The sequence below is a fragment of the Ambystoma mexicanum genome, chromosome 1q (assembly GCF_040938575.1).
Source record: "Ambystoma mexicanum isolate Mex_15411 chromosome 1q, UKY_AmexF1_1, whole genome shotgun sequence".
Taxonomy (NCBI): domain Eukaryota; kingdom Metazoa; phylum Chordata; class Amphibia; order Caudata; family Ambystomatidae; genus Ambystoma; species Ambystoma mexicanum.
The window spans coordinates 741,297,207-741,317,368 of record NC_090922.1 but is presented as its reverse complement, the minus strand read 5'-3'; positions in this window follow the sequence as shown (position 1 = coordinate 741,317,368).

Genomic DNA, 20,162 nt, shown 5'->3' with positions numbered 1-20,162 from the left:
CCGAGGGATGTATTCTATGTGTGCGATGCTAGTGATATATTCAAGAGCGACATGCCCAGAAGTGTGCGGCATACCCGTGAACCGGGATATGTTCATTCAGGGGTTAAAAACGCTAGCAGGGGTGGTCCCAGAGTTGAAAAAGCTAGAGTGGAGAGTACCAGCAGAATTTGTCTTCCGCCCATTAGCTCGCCCCGAGATAATGCCAGGAACAGTGATGTCACTGGACATACATGCAGTACAAATAACAGCCAAAAGAATAGTTGTAATTGCAATGGACATACACGGCTGCGAGTGGCATACAGTATTATGCATAAACGCTGACATTGCACTCCAAGATTTGTCAGACGAGGAACTTTTCACAGATTCAGAGAGTGATGGAGAAATAATCATGGAAATAGCCATTCCTTGTGAAATAATGATACAGCAGAGGCAGGTGCCAGTGCAGTTAATGGCAGTAATGGGCGCCCCACCTTCGTTCTTTAATAATGACATGCAGTCGGTGCCCTGGCAATTGTGGACAACTGGTCCCCATGATGTAGGGCTACTGCTCGGGGTTACACCAGTAAAGATCAATCTCAAGCCTGGAACAATTCTGCCCCGGGTCAAACAATACCCCCTGTCCTGGGAAGCAGAAGAAGGGATAAAAGAAACAATAAATGCTTTACTTGCACAGGGGATAATAGTACCTTCGAACTCCCTGTGTAACACCTGTATTTACCCAATCAAAAAAGCGAAAGGAGGGGCCTGGAGGATGATCCAGGACCTACTCCCACTAAATGACTTCATCCAGAAAGAGTTCCCTTTGGTCCCGAATCCGGCATCCATCCTATGCAGCATCCCAAAAGACACATCTCACTTCACCGTGGTGGATTTGAAGAACGCATTTTTCTCAATACCACTCGCAGAAGAGTGCAGATAACTGACAGCATTCACCCTAGGGGGGAGGCGGTACGAACACTGCAGATTGCCCCAGGGTTATTGCGAAAGCCCCAGCATATTCAACAGAATATTGCACGCGAAGATCTTGGAAACATGACTGCTGACAGCACAATAATACAGTGGACGATTTGTTAATTTGCAGCAAAAATGAGGGAGATTGTAGAAAAGATTCCATTGCCCTTTTGACATTACTAGACCAAAAGGGGTATGAAGGTGGACAAGGAAAAGTTGCAATATTGTCAATGTGAAGTGCTGTACCTAGGGAAATTGATCTCAAAAGATGGCAAGAAAATAATCCCAGACAGAGTAGCAGCTATCTCGGCTGTTGGGAGACCAAAGACAGTGAAGGACATGCAAATATTCCTAGGGATGTGCAACTATTGTCGTGCCTGGATATTAGACTATGCTGCATACACACGCCCATTGCTCCAGGCACTCAAAGAAGCACAAAAGGAAAAAACAGAAATACAGTGGGACTCAGAGTCGTGCGATGCATTCATATCACTCAACAAACTCATTTCAAGCGCACCATTGAGAAAAGTGCCACCATAGTAATGGGGTGCTCACTGACACTGTATGTAGAACACTCCTTGTTCGCCATACTTGAGCGATCAAAAAGCACATTAACCACACAGAGAGCCACCGCATATGAGGTAATACTGTCAAGCGCCAATATACATGTGGTAAGATGCAAGGTGGTTAACCCTGCAAGATTCATCTCAGAACCATGCACTGTAGAGGATATACAGGCACATAATTGTGCAACATATCAGGGTGAGGACAATGACACAACTGTGGTGAGCGAGAACGCACTGGCGGAGGGAGAGGTATTTTTCATAGATGGGTCAGCTTCCATAAATTCCGAAACTGGAGAAAAACATGTGGGGGTGGCGGCCGTGCGAATGGAAGAAGGTGAGTACGAGGTCCTAATACAGCAGCGACTGCCGGCCCATTTATCAGCACGGGCAGCAGAACTGGTAGCATTAATTGAAGCATTACGAGCAGCAAGAGGATGTGCAGTAACAATTTACACAGTTCAGCATACATGGCCACAACAGTACAAGGAGGGCTTGCCAGGTGGGGAAGACGGGGGTACAACCGGGCAGATGGTTCTCCCGAACAACATGCAGAGCTACTAAAAGAACTCATGGAAGCGTTGAAAGAACCCACCATGGTAGCAATAGTGAAATGCCAGGCCCACACCAATAATACTGACTTTGTCTCTTTGGGAAACGCGGCAGCAGACGTGGCTGCCAAGGAGGCATCATATTTAAGAAAGGAAAACACAGGTGAGTGCTTGGTGCGGAGAGAATCGGAGGACGATGTTCCGGACGGGTACAATGCGATGCCAGTGTCTCAAATATTGGAGCTACAGGAAGGGGCAGCTGAGGACGAAAAGGAGTTGTGGACAAAAAGAGGGTGCAGCCAGTCGGCAACTGATTTATTATGGTGGCAACACAACACAGGTAAAGTATTGATGCCAACTAAGTTATTAGAAATAGCATTCCAGCAGCTACACTTCCCAGCACACAAAGCAAGGCAACAAATCGCAGCCGAGATACAAGAAAACTGGTTCATTCCAGGGTTACAGGAACAACTCTCCAAGCTAGGAATGGAATGTACAACGTGGCAAATATACAACTCTGGCATGACTTTAAGAACACTCAGGGGAACAATACCCAAGCCAGTAGGACCTTTCAGAGAACTGCATATAGATTATGCAGACATGGGTGAGAGATGCAACGGAGCGAGGTACATGATAGTAGTAGTTCGCCCCTTTTCACGGTGGGTAGAGGCAGGTCCCTGCGCCCGCCCAGATGCTAAATGCGCTGCAAAGTTTCTAGTGCGGGAAGTATTCCCCCGCTGGGGAATTTGCGACGTAATTCGGTCTGACAACAGCACACATTTTGTGAACTATCTCTTTAAAGAAGTGACATCATTGCTAGGAATAAAACACAAATTATGCTCGATTTATCACCCGCAAAGTAACGGTGTGGTAGAAAAGATAAATGGATTACTAAAAGGCAGACTCTCCAAACTGTGTTTCACCCTTAAGAAAAATTGGGTGCACTGTCTCCCCTTGGCCCTGTTTGAGCTGAGGAATCAGCCAAGCAAGGACCACCATTTGTCGCCCCATGAGATTGTGACAGGGAGACGAAGGCACACAGCACACTCACCCCTCTGTAGAAATTCAGATGCACACAGAAGTGCAACTTTACTGGGAGAGGAATTCAACGACTAGCTAACAAAACTCACTAAGGCAGCACGAATGATAGCGAGACAACTTACACCACCATTCGTAAGTGACAGGGAGAATGAAACCCACACTCCAGAGAAAGAAAGCCTAACGGGTCAGCTGGAACCAGGTGAAATGATATATGTCAGGAGCTTCGTACGTAGGTGGAATGCTCCAAGATTTCATGGCCCATACGAGGTGGTGTTTTGCACACCCACATCGGTGAAAGTGAAGGGCTTGAGATATTGGATACATTTGATAGACGTCCAAAAAGCCTATGACAGCATGGGACCAGTAGAAGGTGCAGAGGGCCCTGACGGGGAAAATGTGCAAGAATAAAAGAAATTTACACACAAGAGCATGCAAGGTTTATTGAAATAACCAATGTATTATAACATTGTTTATGACAAAATGTGAAACAGTATCAAATGAAAATTCTCTCTCTCTCTCTCTCTCTCTCTCGCTCTCTCTCTCTGATTAATCCAAAGTGGAAAAAGCAAAAAATGATTGCACTATATGCTTAATGTACCCTTTTCTATGTTTCAACATATAGGAGTAAGCATGGCAACGAACAGGCCGCCTGCAACGATTAGCAATAGGGACGCTAGGTGTAGAAATGTTTTTGATTTGCAAAAATACTCATACGAATGCGGGTTGACTGTCTGTGCTATTATATTTTTCACACTCATGTTTGGCTTAACAATATATTGGATAATAGCATTTATCTGCATTGAGATAAATGAGGGGGAGGTAATGCAACCAGCATGGAAAATGTAAGCAAACCGTTTAAGGAGGGTAACTATTTAATATGGGATGGCTTTCAGCTGGTATGGGGTATGGCCCGCATCCAGACGAGGCAAAACGTCAGCAAGATACTAAAAACAAGTCGACCACCCCTCTGAAGCCCCAAAGCAATGCTATAAATTTTAGTGTACATGAACTAAATGACCGACATCCATCTGTTATATCATGTTTATATGGCACCACTGCTACCCTGCCCACAATGACAATCAGTCCTCCCAAAGAAAATGACTACACCACAGAGAGAATGAAAGAGAATATTAAAATGGCTGACAAGTTTATGACTTTGTATGAGGAGTGGGAGAAGGAGGGGGCCGGGGAGAGGGAGTCCCTGTTGCACGCAGCCAGGCACGCTAAAACATTCCTTAAAAACAGGAGAAAGAGGGGAGTAGGTAGGAAGAGATATGATGAATACTATGGCCTGGGACTAGACACAATAGAAGATCCCAGGCACCCGCACCAGTCGAATAAATGGTATGCAGACATGAGCTCCACAGCCAAACGAACAACTAATGAAAGCTGCTACGTGTGGTCCCTGATTCCCCATGCCTCAGGCACACCTAAAGTTTTAATACCACAAGAATTGCCTCTTGCAGATGCCCAGTGTCTCCTCCATCTCACTCTGTGCAGAATTAAGAACACCTTCCACGCACACATGGTATCCTTTGAAATGCTGCAGAACGAGAAAACGTGCTACTCAAGAGCAAAAGGAGTGGTATGCTTAAGAGAACCATTGTTAGTAATAAAAGGAACACTATTTTCAGAAAACAAATGGAAAGATGATGTGGTAACGTGCAAAGCTGAAGCACTGTGAGGCCTGTCGACCAAACAACTACAATGGATTGCAAAGACCTGTGCCGTAGTCTGGTCAGAACATGTGGCAAAACTGACCTGGGTGAGCGCTATAGAAAAAGCTTTGAGACTACAGAAAGAAATCTCAAACGAACTTTGCTTCCTGGGAGAAGGGAAAATTGACATGGGAAGAAACACGAATGGCAGCAAGAGCCTAATGATCCCAGATATGAAGAAAGGAACAGCAGCCCTGATGGACACTTACTGGGTCTGTGGCAAACGGGCGTACATGCACCTCCCACCATCATGGAGGGGCACGTGTTCCCTGGCGACACTGCACTCAGCCTTAATGGTAATACCGGAGAGCCACCTCGGCCAAGGGGGCCGGAGGACGACCCAAGCTACAACCAACGCCTCACCCACTGAAGAGCCACCACTTTATGCCCTATCAGAAGGAAACACTGATAGAATAATGTCCAGAAAACGGAGGTCATCAAACTATATCTCAAAGGCCTACTCAGAACTTTTGGCAGAGATCCCAGACAGGTACAGGTTATTCAGCTCAGCAGAAAGCTTCTTCGCCTCCCTCATTCCAAGCATTCAGGCCCGGGCAAATGCAAAGTTGCTGCAGATTACGCGGTGGGAGCTGATTCAATTGCCCAACAACACTGAAGAAGGGTTCAACGTGATCAAGGTGGAGCTAAGGACGCTGGGATTAATGACATTGCAAAACAGGTATGTCCTAGACTTGTTGACAGCGATGGATGGAGGTGTTTGCCAAAAAATTGAAAGTGCCTGTTGCACTTTTGTACCTTCTGAAGATGCTGATAATGGGACACTATCACACGTCATTGCTTCAGTGCACAACCTAGAGGAATGAATGAAGAAAGAAGGTGGCACAGACCCAACCTCGTGGTTCGATAACCTTTTTTCCTGGGTACCTTCCTGGATGGGGCTTGCTGTGAAACTACTAATGACCCTCATCGTATTTTTACTTGTGATTTTTTTGTGTGTGCCAGTTGGGTCTTGGATGCTGCGCAAATGTAGTCCCCAATGGAACAATGATGATGGTGACAATGGGCAATGCCAGAGGAGGGGCACGGGCGCAACAGGAAGCACACGTACAAACTGGTGAGGCTTCAGAGTCCAAGTATAGAATGGTACCCATATATTATGATGGAGATATGGTGGACAGGTTATATCATAACACAATAAAGGAGCCCCGGGAACTAGAGTGGTACACAGAGGTATGGGTGGACCTGGAGGGAGATGGGGGATGTATATATATGACCTGCACACCAGATGAGTATGCTAGAAGGGGGGAAAGCCCCTGGGGGGTTTGCAGAGCTTGGATGCCAATAAAGGGAACGCCAGCCTGGGAAGAGGCAGTGTTAGCTGAGAAGGAGCGCGGACGACTGGGGGAGTTAAGGTATTCGTTACTTAAGTAACGAAAGGGGGGAAATGTAGGGGAGGGTAGGTCAATAGGACCTCCCCTCCCACTGCATGTCCCACCCTTGTGAAGACCCATGACTCGTCGGCAGCCCAACGTCCCCCGGGCCCAGGCGGCAGGGCGGCTGCAGACCGACACGTGAGGCTGCACCACCACATTATGTGGCAGAGCACAGACGCCATCTTGTACTAAGCCATCCCCATCTTGCTAGAAATGTGCAGATCTAACCCAAAGCAGAGCAAACATGCACAGTGAACGCTGCAGAGTGACCCCTACTCAACCACGCTCACAGAGGCCCACACTTCCCCCACCTCCCACTGCATGGCAGATCCACTGAGGACTCTTTCTCACGAGCCACCAGACGCAAGCAAACAACAAAATAAAACACTGTAGCTGTTAACCTTCCGCAGTACATCATTGTCCCAGCCATGAACGGGAACATTAGGAAGTAACTGAGACCAGCTCAAACCCTGCAGGCCCTGACCCTGCACCAAGCCCCCAACGATAGACGGCGTGGTGCCTCACACCCATACCCACCCAGAAAACCCTTGCAATGTGTAGAAACCATTTATGTAATGTGTGCCTTGTTGACTAACGTTCATAGCTAATGTAAAGGAGAATGGGTAATGAGAAAATATGCAACCAATATTGTTTATAATGTAGAAATGTACAAAGACTGGATAGCTGATGACAGTGTATAATAACATGTGTTGCTCTCTGTATACACACACCTGCCTAACACTACCTCATGTTCATATGTCAACTGTAGATGTGAAATGCTATGCTAAAGGGTATGATCCCCAGCTAGTATTCCGTTTTAATGCAAAAACATATGAGTGCTTTTAGAAACCCCATGTGTTGTTAGTCGCCCCTCACCCACAAGACAGTAAACCACCTTGTGCAAGATGCTGTGCACAGAGCTGCAAGGCCATTTCCCCCTCCTCCTGCCAGGCCCTCTAGAGATAGCTGGTGTTCAAACACCACAGCTTCGCCTCCCCTCCCGACTCTGCTGGACCCATTTCAAGCATCCGCCTCCCCCATGTCAGAGGCCGCTACAGCTTGACTCCATGACTTACAAGCTACCTGGTCCTAAATCCCACCGTCTCTCAGGCACCAGTCGCATGCCCCCCCAAGGGCCAGTAGTACCTCCACCGACCCCAAGTTAATGACCCTAAAAAGGGGGGTTCCCACACGTGCAGCAACAGATCGTAATAGCATCTCTCACCTAAACTACCAAGGCAGGATGGCCAAGTGACCCCTCCCATGCCCCTGACTATGCACATGAGACTGGATTGTTTGAACCTAAGGTATCCTCCAAACTTATGTATTGAGACACTTCAGATCGCATATCAATGTTCCTGTTCACATACTGATCTAAGGTCAGTGCTCACAAGAGTTGCGAACCAATGAAAATCACAACGTGTGACGAATGGGTGGGAATGTGTGGCCAAAACGGCAAATGTTAGTTTAGTCGTCAATCATCATCACAAGGCATGTCCGGCCCGGCACTCCACCCCGATGAGCCCAGCTGGCCTTCCACCCCAAGTGGCGCAGCACCAACGTCTGCCAATCCTGGAGAAGCAGTGGTATACAATGTATACGTCCGCCAATGTACAATGTATACCACCTAGCCATCACCGCCCAATCCCTAAGACTCTGTGACCCCTATAGCTTACCTCATGCGTGACGTGTATTTGGAATATAACTGACTGTCTTTGCTATTGACAGACAGAGCGCTCTCGGAGTTTGCAGAGTCCTTTGCATGCCCTATATTGATCTATATAAAGCTCTTTTTGATCTCACCCGCACTTGGTCCTGGCATCATTCCCCTTTTGGGGTGTGTCCTTTACTGCCTCTCACTAAGGGGGGTGCATTTCTGGGGACGCTTGCATTCATAGGCATAGAGCTTGTATTATATCCCCTACCAAACGTAAAAAGGATATTTCAAACCACTTTGGCGTCCCTCTATTTGGTCACATAAATGTTCAGTGACTTGCAGTATTCTTATAATGTATGGTATGGGGAAATCTATTATACTACTCAGAAGCGTATTTTCATGAGCACAATATAAATCACTAGACTGTTATGATTACCCACAAGTAAAATGTTTGTAATCTTTCTTCTGCCACCATCCTTGTCCCCAAATAAGGTCCTAATATATTAAAGAGTGCCATACCAAATCTTCTAAATCAGATGGATTGATAGGGTGCTACTTAGGGAATTACAAAGTGGAAGATGAAGGTTGAGTTGTGGTATTCATCCATACCAGGGCAAAGCTAAGTGTGTGCTAAAAATGAAGTGAACAATTTCGAGATAGGCATCCTAAAATGGTGGAAATCGTTGGCTCTATAGAAAAACTCAATGCAAGGAAACAGACTATTTTTCAATATCCTTTTATCTATATAAATTGTTCAACAAAATATATGTAAATGTTCATAAGCGGCCAGATCAGTTGCTTGAAAAATTAGGTGACCTTCAAATGGTGTGGTCAAAAGTTACAAAGGGAAATGTTTCTCATTTCCTATTCTGGTGAGTCAGAAGTGCTCATCACACTTTCTGTTTTTTTAGTTTAAAGGTTTTTATTTAAATCACGTCTTACAGAGCATTACATAGAGTAGGAGGTAAACATTTAACATGTCATATTGGTATGCCAAATGTTGAAATACAGTGCAATATCAAACTTAGAACAAGAACAATGGAGCTTTGTAAGGATGTAAAATCCAAAGTAATACTAGTATAATAATGTTTACATAATAAGGGGGGATAAGTAAACAAACATACATTTATGGACAAAGAGTATGACATAACATATACTAGACATACACATAAAGGGGGGGTTGAGTTCAGGGTGCGGGCGGAGAGTACATGACAAAATCTATATACATAGGCAATGACATCCCTTTAGGGTTGTGTAAGATATTTTATAAAAAGGCTTCCATTTGAGTTAATTCTTATATGATAAAGTTTCTGTAGAGGCATTACACATTTTTATTCTATGTGTATTACATATGAAATTCCACCAATGTTTATGATGAAGTTTATGCAAGTTTTTCCAATTAGATGAGATTGCCAAATTGGCTAACATAATGAACAAATCAAATAAACATTTCTCATACATACAGATCATATTCTGAATAATGGTACTCGCTAAAAAAAGTATTTGATGACAAAATTATGTTGAAATATTAAAAATAATCTTAATGATTTTCCAGATATCAGTTCAAACGGATGAAACACATTTACAATCAATGGACATATGTTTGAAAGATCCCGGGGATTAAAGACAGCTCCAACAATTGTCATTTAAATACAATGAGACCACATTTGAAAAGATGTAGAGGAGTGATAAAAATTCAATGGTGATAGAAAAACATTGTATGTATTATATTTGCTGCTGGTGTAATTATTGCCATGTAATTCCTGATTTTAGGCCATCTACAATATCATCCAATAAGATACAGTCTTGTTGCCAAGCTGAGAGGCTGTCACATAATATGTTGTGTGAGGAATTCTGATGAAAGATTTTGTAGTACATGGCAGCCGATATCATTGACTTGTAAAGCGATTGTAACATTTCCACATTTGAAGGGATAATTCTATTGAAAAGAGGGTCATAATTGTCCACAATTGCATTAATAATCAGTATAAATACATGTTGAAATGAGGTGGGTGCTTTAAACTTATTAATAAAGGTATTCAAATCAATTGGAGTGCCAGAAATCATAAGCTGATAGAGATAGTTGATGCCCAGAGTGAGCCATGGCCTCCAGAAAAGTGATCTTCCCGTAATCTGGATTAATGGGTTAAACCATATATATGAAGAAACATATTGGTGGGACTTAGTACCAGAGGGAAACAGATATCTTCTTAGATAGCGCGAAGACTAAATAGTGGTTGTACACTTAATAATTCTTGTTTTGGTTTTAATACGGAAGCAATCTGCTAGATGTAGAGGGGATGCCATCATTCTCTCCAGGCACACCCATTGGGTACATCTTCAGAATATTCATGAGTATACCACAGCTGAACTTGCTTTAGAACAAAGGCAATATGATAACTCCTGAAATTAAGAAACCCAACTCCACCATCTTCCTATTTAAGTTTGTTAAGGGATAGCCTATGTTTCTTTTTACCTCAAAGGAATGTGGCTAGTTTAGAGTCAACAGATTTAAAAAAAGGAGGGGACAAGAGGTACTGGTAGCATATACAGCAAATATCATCATTTCGATAGATTCTAATCTACCCCAACATGAAAGATAAAGAGAGGAACAGGTGCTTATAATTTCTTCAATTTTTGATAAGAGAGAAGTAGCGTTGATTTTGACGATGTTTTTGATTGATGCAGAGATATGAATACCAAGGGTTTTAAAACCCTCTGGGCACCACTTCATACCTGATGTTGATATGTGATGCTTCATACAGTGAACATTGAGGGGTAACATTTCTGATTTATCAGTGTTAAATTTATATCCTGATATAGCTAAAAATTGTGAAATCAAATCTAAGATATGTGGTAGGGATGAGTTAGGATCTTTAAGTAGTAATAGAATATCATCTATCTATTCCACTAGTTTGATGTGTATATTTCCACATGTAATACCTTTAATTTCTGTGTTTTGTCTTATTTTTTCTAAAAAAGGTTCAAGGGCTAAAATAAATAAAAGTGGAGATAGGGGACAAACTTGGCGAGTACCTCTAAATAGAGGAAAACAAGGTGATATATGACCATTAATAAAAATGGAGGTTACTGGATTCATCAGGTCCGGGGGCTTTATCCTTTTTAAGGTCTTTGATGGCTTTATGAATTTCACTGGAAGAGATAGGGGCATTAAGCAATTGATGAATAAGCAATGGATACGTAGAACGAGGGGTAGCTTCAAGAAGTTCTTTTGAGGTCTGGTGATAAAGAGATTTTTCTGATGTGTACAGTTTTTTTTTTAAACGTCGGAAAAAGACTTTCCTCATCAGAATACTTTCTATTGCCCTTGCTATCTTTGACAACAGCAATCCTAGCTTTCTCTTTTTTAATTTTTAGATAGGATGCTAAGGAGTTATTTGCTTTATTGGACAGTTAGTACATTTTTGCTATATAATTCAGAAGATCATCACGGGTATATTGGGTGATTATTTTATTGTAACTCTAAGTTTAACAATGGAATTAAGAAGAGTTACAGAGTTGGTACTAGCAAAATGGGATTCAAGAGCTTTAAATTCTCTGTGGATGTTTTCTGACTGTAACTTTTGCACTTTCTTTTTGTTGGCTACAAAGGATCTAATATGTCCTCGGAGGACGGCTTTGTAGCAGTACCAGTTATTAGTGACTGAAGTATCGTGATCTAAGTTTTCTGAAAAGTACAGTTTGTGTTGTTGAGTATTACGTAGAAGTCTCCAGAATGGCTAATTTCCTTACCTGCTGAGTCCCTCAGCAGCTTTGCTGGATTTCTAGGATATATTTGTTTCACCTGGTAAGAGTGTGAGCCTTTTTTCCCACTCTTTCGTGTGTTTTTCTGTGTGTGTTTAACATTTTCGTGTGTTCATAGACTGTGGAGCCTCACCTACTCCATAGGCATCATCTTTTTACTGTGTGTTACACAGCACCGTCAGTGCAGTGACACAGGTTGTCTTTTAGATTTCCCAACTCCGACTCCATTTTCTGGGACTGACTAATGTCTACCAGAGCAGGTAAAGTCGCCATTTACTTTATTAGTCTCTTTTAAAACTCACAGATCCAGTACAAACTATCTTACATAGAGTTCTGGGAAGGGTTTATACTTATCCCTTTTGGTCTGTGTCTCTTGGAACATTCTTTTGGTCCCTTCTCATTAAGACTTGGCTGTTGGCAGTGGTAACTACCCTATTTTTCCTACGGCAGCTATCTAAAATAGCCTTGGTATTGTTATGGCTATCTTGGTAGCCTCGAACTAAAACCCGCTGGACCACATACGCTTTTATATGATTCCGGCTGGGTTTATTTGCCATCTCTTTTTGTAAAATTCTTTCTCGTGTTTTACTCTGTGCGCCAAACCAGGTTTCCTTGCTTTGTTCGCTGTCCTTTTGCGGGCTTCTGCACAGAAGCCCTCCTCAGGTGCCTGTATGTCTGAGGGGGACAGGATGTGAGGAAGGGGTTTAGGACTGCCTGCACAGGGTCTCTTTGGAGATCCATGTCACACTCTGATACAATTGGCTAAGGGGGCTGTCCTGGTGGGACAGCCACCCTGCTGTGTGATTGACAGCCAGGCTGTGTGAATGGGGGAAAACTGTATAACGCCACTGGATCGAGAGAGCTGATGAGAAGCTGACAGAAGAGGACCTCTACCGTGGCTGAACCTCCCATTGAAGCCCTGCTGCTGTTCCGAATCTTCAAACTTTGACGACAGGGAAGATCTGCAAAGAATCTTCTCCCCTTGAGCTGGTGGGAACAACCAGTTCACCAAACTGCTTGCCAGGCCTTACTTCTCTGGTCGAATTTGCTGTACAGAGCTACAGTGAACCGGATAGCCAGGAGGAACAGACCCTGCTTGCGTTTTAAGGAACACACCTTTTATTTGTCGCTTTGCTCTGCTGTTGGTTTCTTCCCTGGGCAGTGGAGGACCCTCCAGACTTCCTCCTTTTTGTCAGTCCGACAGTCACTTCAGGAACCGTGAGCCTGCAGGACCTGCCAGGAACGTCTGCCTCAGCTACAGCATTCTTCTGCTTTTAAGGTACGGTGCCAAGCCAGTTGTTGGTTTTGTCCAGCTGCGGTGAATGTGTGTGAAATCTTTTGCCAATCCGAGGGTTTGTCCTTCTCCATTCTTTAAAGTAACTTTTCATCTGACCAACTTCATTTTGAACTCTTGGCGAACTACTCTTAACTGTGTGATCCTCTGCAAAGACTTAGGTCCATTGACTTTGGCCAGGCCCATTTAATGTGATTTCCTCACTGTAGTTCCTTTTCCTTGATTGCCCTGCTTACTTACTTGTTGGTGCTGCTCAATTTCTGTCTAACTTTGTCTTTCCCTCCCTTTTAAATTGCTGGAGTGCCATTTTGCTAACACTTCATTTTGAGCCTAAGTTGTCCAGAATCTATTGGGTGTGGTGTAGTGTATTGGTAATGTGATTTTTCTACTGGTTGATAATAGTGAAATATTTAATAACTGATGTGTAAATAAATGTATATTCTTTTATCCAGAAACCTTGAGTCAGTGTTTGTTTGACCCATAGTAATTGCTGTCCTTTGTGTAACTATTGATACTGCTCACTTTACTCTTGAGATACATCTGGATGCTCAGCCATCGCTACCGCTTTACTCTGTAGTACAAACTTGTACCAAAGGTGAATTTGTACTGTCACTTGTAGTCCTAGTTGTGTGTGGTAATCCCAAAGGGTACTGCATATAATTCTGCCTAACACTGGTGTAAAACGGTGAGGATCAAGTATAGTGATTACACTTAGAGTGCTGCTATTACCTTGGATCAACTAACCACAAGGCTAAACATCACTAAAAAGCAATATTAATCATGTCTGCTATGGAAAGCTACAGTCAGGAGACCCTCCTTAGTTACACTGTGGATTATCTGAAAAATCTGTGTAGAGAAATTAATCGCTCTTTTAAAGGCAAAAAGTCTGAATTGATATAAAGGTTGCTAGAGAAACAAAGTCTGGAGGGTGAGACTGTAATACCTGACCCCTCAGCAAATGTGAAAAATAATGAGGATGATAATGTGTCTATTATTGATGAGTTAGAGGAAGTAGATGGGTCTCATAATGTAGGCCTCACTTCTCCCTTACCTGCTCAGCAACCTCAACCTTTGTCCAGTGGGACCCCTAAAGGTCCTACACTAAGTCATGAATTCATTGCTCTAGAAAAGATGAGGCTTGAATTGGAATTTAAACGTTTAAATGCTCAAAGTTAACAAAAGCATCAAGAACTTAAGCTCAGAGAAATTGAGATGAACCATGCCTTAGAAATGAAAAAGTTGTCTATTGAAAATGCTTCTCTCCCAGAATCTTCTAATTCTTCCAGCCCTAAGAGACCTCGTATGCCTAAATGAATTGTGGTTATGTATAAGGCAAATCTTGATATTTTGGATTGGTTGGATATAACCATGGGATTCGAGACATTACAGGGGATCAGTTGCTTCCTTGGCTCTTCTCTAGGCTACCCACTGCTACATCTGATGTTGAGATGGAGTTGGGGGAGGTGGATTGGATGGATTTTGAGTGTGTGAAGCTAGCTTTAATTGTTAGATTTGGAAAGACCCCTCCCCAGTACCGTAAGAGGTTTAGAACCCTCAAAAAGCATGAAGGTACCCCTTGGGCTACCTGGGTATGTGAATGTTTGAAAAACTTAGATGGTTGGGTTAAAGGTTACAGAGAGAACACTTATGAAGGTATGAGAAATCTTGTTATGTTGGAGTCAATTTATGATACCTGCTCTCCTGAGCTCAGACAGCACTTGGCTGATTCTAAGGAGATAGATCCAAAGAAGTTAGCTAAAGTGCTGACTTGTGGGTTGCCAACATGGCTAATCACAAGGATTCTGGGGCTACTCAGAAGAAGGATGAGGGAAAGAAGTCAAAGAAATATAACAAGGAGAATTCAAATACCTCCAGTCCAACATAAAGCTAAATCACAAGGGAACCTGAATCAGGCTAGTGTACCATCTGGACCCAAACCAGAGTGAGGTCAGAACAAGCCCCCATTCATCAAGACATTTGGGAAATGTTATGTTTGTGTGTCAACTGACCATGTGAAAGGGGATCCCAGATGTAAGGGTAAACCTTCAGGTCTCCACACTGCCTCCTTACCCTTCCGCCCAGAGGAAGAAGAGCCTATGGCCAGTGGAAACTTTGAGCTACTGGCTGATGAACCCATGAGAGTCTCAGCTAGTTTTTAATTAGTGTCCTGGGCTTGTGGGAACAACAGAATGTAGATGTCTATAATTCCATCCCATATAATACTAAAGAGTATTGTAAAGATAGTGTTCTTGTGAATGGCCAGGAGACTCCTGCCATCAGATACACTGGAGCCAACATAACTGTGGTGGATGAATCATTTCTCAAGGTGGAGGATGTTGCTAAGGCACCCAAAAACCTCACCAAGTTAGCTGGAAGCCCTGTGCAAATGCTTCCCCAGTTACCAGCTCTCATCCAGTGTAATGGCATGACTGTCAAGATACCTCTTAGTGTGCAGAGTGAAGTCCTGTTGGGTAATGATTGTGAGTAGATTGTGTTTTTATTTTTTAAAAAAAGAAAAGTTTCATCTGCGCTCGTAGCGCGTTGTTGTGCCTGCTCTCCCCCTCCCCTCCCACTTCCTGGTTCTCCTCTCCCTCCCGCCTCCCTGCCCGCCCACCCCCCCCTCTGATTGGCTTCTGCCTGCCTCCCTTCTGGGCTACTCGACACCTGCTCCCCCTGCTCGCTTCTTTGTGTAGCTGAGCGTGGGAGAGCGGTCGCCGGTGGCCCCGAGGGAACTGCAGGCCTGGAAGCCCTGCCTCGGCATCCCTAGTGGGCATCTGTGAGTAGATTGTGTTTTTGTTTTAAAAAAAAAGAAAAGTTTCATCTGCGCTCGTAGCGCGTTGTTGTGCCTGCTCTCCCCCTCCCCTCCCACTTCCTGGTTCTCCTCTCCCTCCCCCCTCCCTGCCCGCCCACCCCCCCCTCTGTTTGTTTGTTTATTTTATTTATATTGCGCACCAGACCCTTAGGTTACCGGGCGCAGCAACAAGTATATGCGAAGCTTACAATGTTACAATGTTATATAAATGAATTTACAATATTACACCATATTTCACAAATTACAAGAATGTACAGATAAAGAGTTGCCGTATTTACATGAATGTACAGTTAACAATATACAGGATTAGCAGTAATAAACATAATGGTTGATGTCACGTCAGGGTGCATTAGGTAGGACTACACTTGTGAGTGTTCGGGTGTTAAGTCGTTGTTGGCGATAATGTGTTTGATAAGGTTCCTTCTGAAATGGGGGAAGGGTTGGTCAGCTCTTAGGTTAGGTGGCAGGGCGTTCCACAGGTTAGCAGCTTTCACAGGGAAGCAGACGCCACCAATTTTGGCAAGTCTGAATCTAGGTACTGCCAAACAATTGGAGTTGGCGAGTCTCATGGGTCTATTAGAAGTTTTTCTTTTTATTTTGTCCATCAAGTAGCTGGGAGCAGCATTATTTAAGGCCTTATGGGTTAATGAGATCATTTTTAGCTGGATTTTATTCTCAGTAGAGAGCCATTTATGTTGCCGCCTAGTCGAGGAGATATGCTCCCTCTTTTTTATTCCTAATGCAGCTCTGAGAGCATTATTTTGTAGAGTTTGAAGTCTTAGGGTAGTAGCTTTATTGGCGCTACTGTATAGGGCATTACAGTAGTCGAGTCGGGAAAGAATTAAGGCTCTAGCCAGGATTAGGCAGCTGGTATTGGACAGGAAGGGCTTGCCAGCTCTGATCAATTTACAGGTGTAAGCAGTGGTGGCGGCTAGGGAGTTTACCTGTTTAGTGAAGGACAGGGTAGAGTCGAGATAAAAACCAAGTGTTTTTACTTCCCTCGAGACTTTAATGGCATTTCCGTCTATGCTGAAGGCTGAGTAATCCGGGCCCAATTTGTTAATATTGGCTTGTGTGCCCAGAATGATCAACTCTGTCTTATCATCATTCAGGCAAAGACCGTGAGTGGCCATCCATGCCTGAATGATGAGATACACTCTATTCACCAACTCCTCATCCTCGCTGTGATCCCCAGAAAGTGGGAAGAGAATCTGTGTATCATCTGCATAGTTAGTGTAGGTGATACCGAGATTGTCCAGATCATCGAACAGAGGTTTGGTGAATATATTGTAAAGGGTCGGAGAGACGCAGGATCCCTGAGGGACTCCACAAGTAATGGGTATAGGGTCAGCTGCTGCCGAAGGGGAAAAGACTCTCATAGTTCTCTCACTCAGAAAGGATTCTATCCAACTGATAGCTTGGGTGGAGAAGTGAGCGGCAACGTCCAGGTGTTTGCAGAGGACTTTGTGGTCCACAAGATCAAACGCAGCTGAGAGATCTAGTAGGAGGAGGAGGGCTGTCTTACCCTGATCTCTCAGTTCGTCTATTTGGGCCTTTAAGTCAATCAGGGCTGTTTCCGTTCCGTGTAGTGGGCGGAAGCCAGATTGTCTAGATCCTAGTAGTTTGTGCTGTTCAAGGTAGTTTTGAATCTGTATATAGGCCACTTTGTCCAGGATCTTTAGCAGAAACGGAACTGTGGTGATTGGGCGGTAATTGGTGGGGATGAGAGGATCTAAAGTTTGCTTTTTAAGCAACGGGAACACCCAGGATTGTTTTAGGTTAGCTGGGATGATGCCTGTGGAGAAGGATGCATTGACAAGTTTGGAGATAAATGGTGATAGGTCTCTGGCAGCGTCTTTTATTAGCTGTGCTGGGCAGATGTCACCTTTGCAGTTGGATGGTTTGAGGGTGAGGATGATTTTTTCAATCTCAAGTGTGGAAGTTTTAGTGAAGGAAAATTTGGTATGTTGAGGCATGTGGATCGCCTTAGGTGGTGACAGTGTAGGGAGTTTAAGCGAGTCTTTTTTCAGTTGAATTTTGTTTTGGAGGGTAGTAATTTTATTAGTTAGAGCATATTGGATGTCAGAACACCAGGTCTGATCTTTAGTGCAAGTGTCTGGTATGGCAATAGGTGACTCAAGTTCCTTTAGGATGGAGAAGAGTTCCTTCATACTTGATTTGGAGTTAGCGATACGATCGTTGTATGAGTTTTTCTTAGCCAGACAGACTGCGTTTTTGTATTGACGGGAGATAGATATTAGGTTAGCCTTGTTCTCAGCAGTTGCACATAATTTCCAGTTGGATTCATATTTTCTCTTGATGAGGCGTAAAGCCTTGAGTTCTGGCGTGAACCATTTATTTAGATGGGCTTTGGGTTTACTTGTGCGCATTTTAAGTGGGGCAATTTTGTCCAAAGTATCAGTCATAATTTTGTTATACTCGTGAACTAAAGTGCCGGGGTCTAAATTGTCAGGCAAGGCGTTTAAGGTTGGAAGAATAGCGGGTATGACATTATCTATTGTCATATTCTTTTTGTTTCTTGTGGGGCATGAGAGTGCCATGGGGACGACTGTAGAGGATGGTTGGGAGGTTAGGAGGTCAAAGGACACTAATGAGTGGTCAGACCATGATAAAGCCGAGATAGAGGAGATGACTGTAGTACAGTTAGAGTCAGCGACCCAGTCTAATATTCTACCTTTCGTATGGGTAGGGTTGTTAACTTTTTGGGAGAAGCCGAGGGAGTTAATAGCTTGGGCGATGGTCGCGACATGCACATCTGTTTTGTCATTAAATCCTAAGTTAAAATCCCCTAATACCAGCAATTGAGAGGTGGTTTTAGCATTGAGGGTTAGTAACTTGTGTAGATCCTCTTCGAAGGTCCCAAGCGGGCCTGGAGGTCTATAGATTAGGTGAATGGTTAGGGATTGATTATTATTTATAAGGAGTTTAGCAGTGAGGGCTTCACAGGATTGTAGCGTTAGTGCAGGGGCTAGTCTTAGTGAGAGGCTTGATTTAGAGATAATGGCAATTCCGCCTCCGCGGGTGCCCTCTCGGTCTTGTCTACATATAGTGTAGCCGTCAGGTATGGCTAACATGAGTGAAGGGCCTGCTGCCTGGTGTAGCCAAGTTTCAGTTATAGCAATGAAGTCCAGGTTATTCTCAGTGATTAGATCAGCTATCTCAAGGGCATGTGCAACTAGTGACCTGGCATTGAGAAGTGCTCCTTTATAGGAATGATCCTTAGTTTCCTCTTTGGTATGTGTAGGATTAGGAGTGTTTTTAGCGCTGGATTTTGTCTTGGGCATAGATATTTGGGTGAGCGTTGAAGCTCGGGTGTGGTTGGAAGCGTAGCCTGTATTGCCAATTTGATGTTTCATTACAGATTTTGTGGGAAGGAGGAGTCGTCTGGGTGTCTCATGGAGTTTGTTAAGTCTAGCGCGTAGTTTGCTATTTCTATCGTGGGTGGAGCTAGGCTTGGAAGTGTAAGCTAGAGGTTCTGACAGAGCTTGGTGTTTAGAGTCAGTGTATGCATGAGTGTTAGTAATAATATCTGGTGATATATGTGATAGAGGTGCATGTGAATATAGTGGGGTCTCTGTGTAGCTGCCCAGCTTGCTAGTAGCAGGAAGTGTAGCAATAGCCATGATGCAGTAGAAGCTTAGTAGGCTGGACATTGTGCGTAACTAGTACTTAGTTTGGTGGGTAAGTGGTTTACAATACAATGGTCTCTGGGCGACCATAAGGCACTACACAATATCACAGTAGTCTCTGGGTGACCATAAGGCACTACACAGTAATACAATGGTCTCTGGGCGACCATAAGGCACTACACAATGTCACAGTGGTCTCTGGGTGACCATAAGGCACTATACAGTATCACAGTGGTCTCTGGGTGACCATAAGGCACTACGCAATATCACAGTAGTCTCTGGGTGACCATAAGGCACTACACAGTAATACAATGGTCTCTGGGCGACCATAAGGCACTACACAATGTCACAGTGGTCTCTGGGCGACCATAGGGCACTACGCAATATCACAGTAGTCTCTAGGTGACCATAAGGCACTACACAGTAATACAATGGTCTCTGGACGACCATAAGGCACTACACAATGTCACAGTGGTCTCTGGGTGACCATAAGGCACTATACAGTATCACAGTGGTCTCTAGGCGACCATAAGGCACTACAGTGGTCTCTGGGCAACCATAGGGCACTACACAGTATCACAGTGGTCTCTGGGTGACCATAAGGCACTACACAATATCACAGTGGTCTCTGGGTGACCATAAGGCACTACACAGTATCACAGTGGTCTCTGGGTGACCATAAGGCACTACACAATATCACAGTGGTCTCTGGGTGACCATAAGGCACTTCACAGTAATACAATGGTCGCTAGGTGACCGTGGTGCC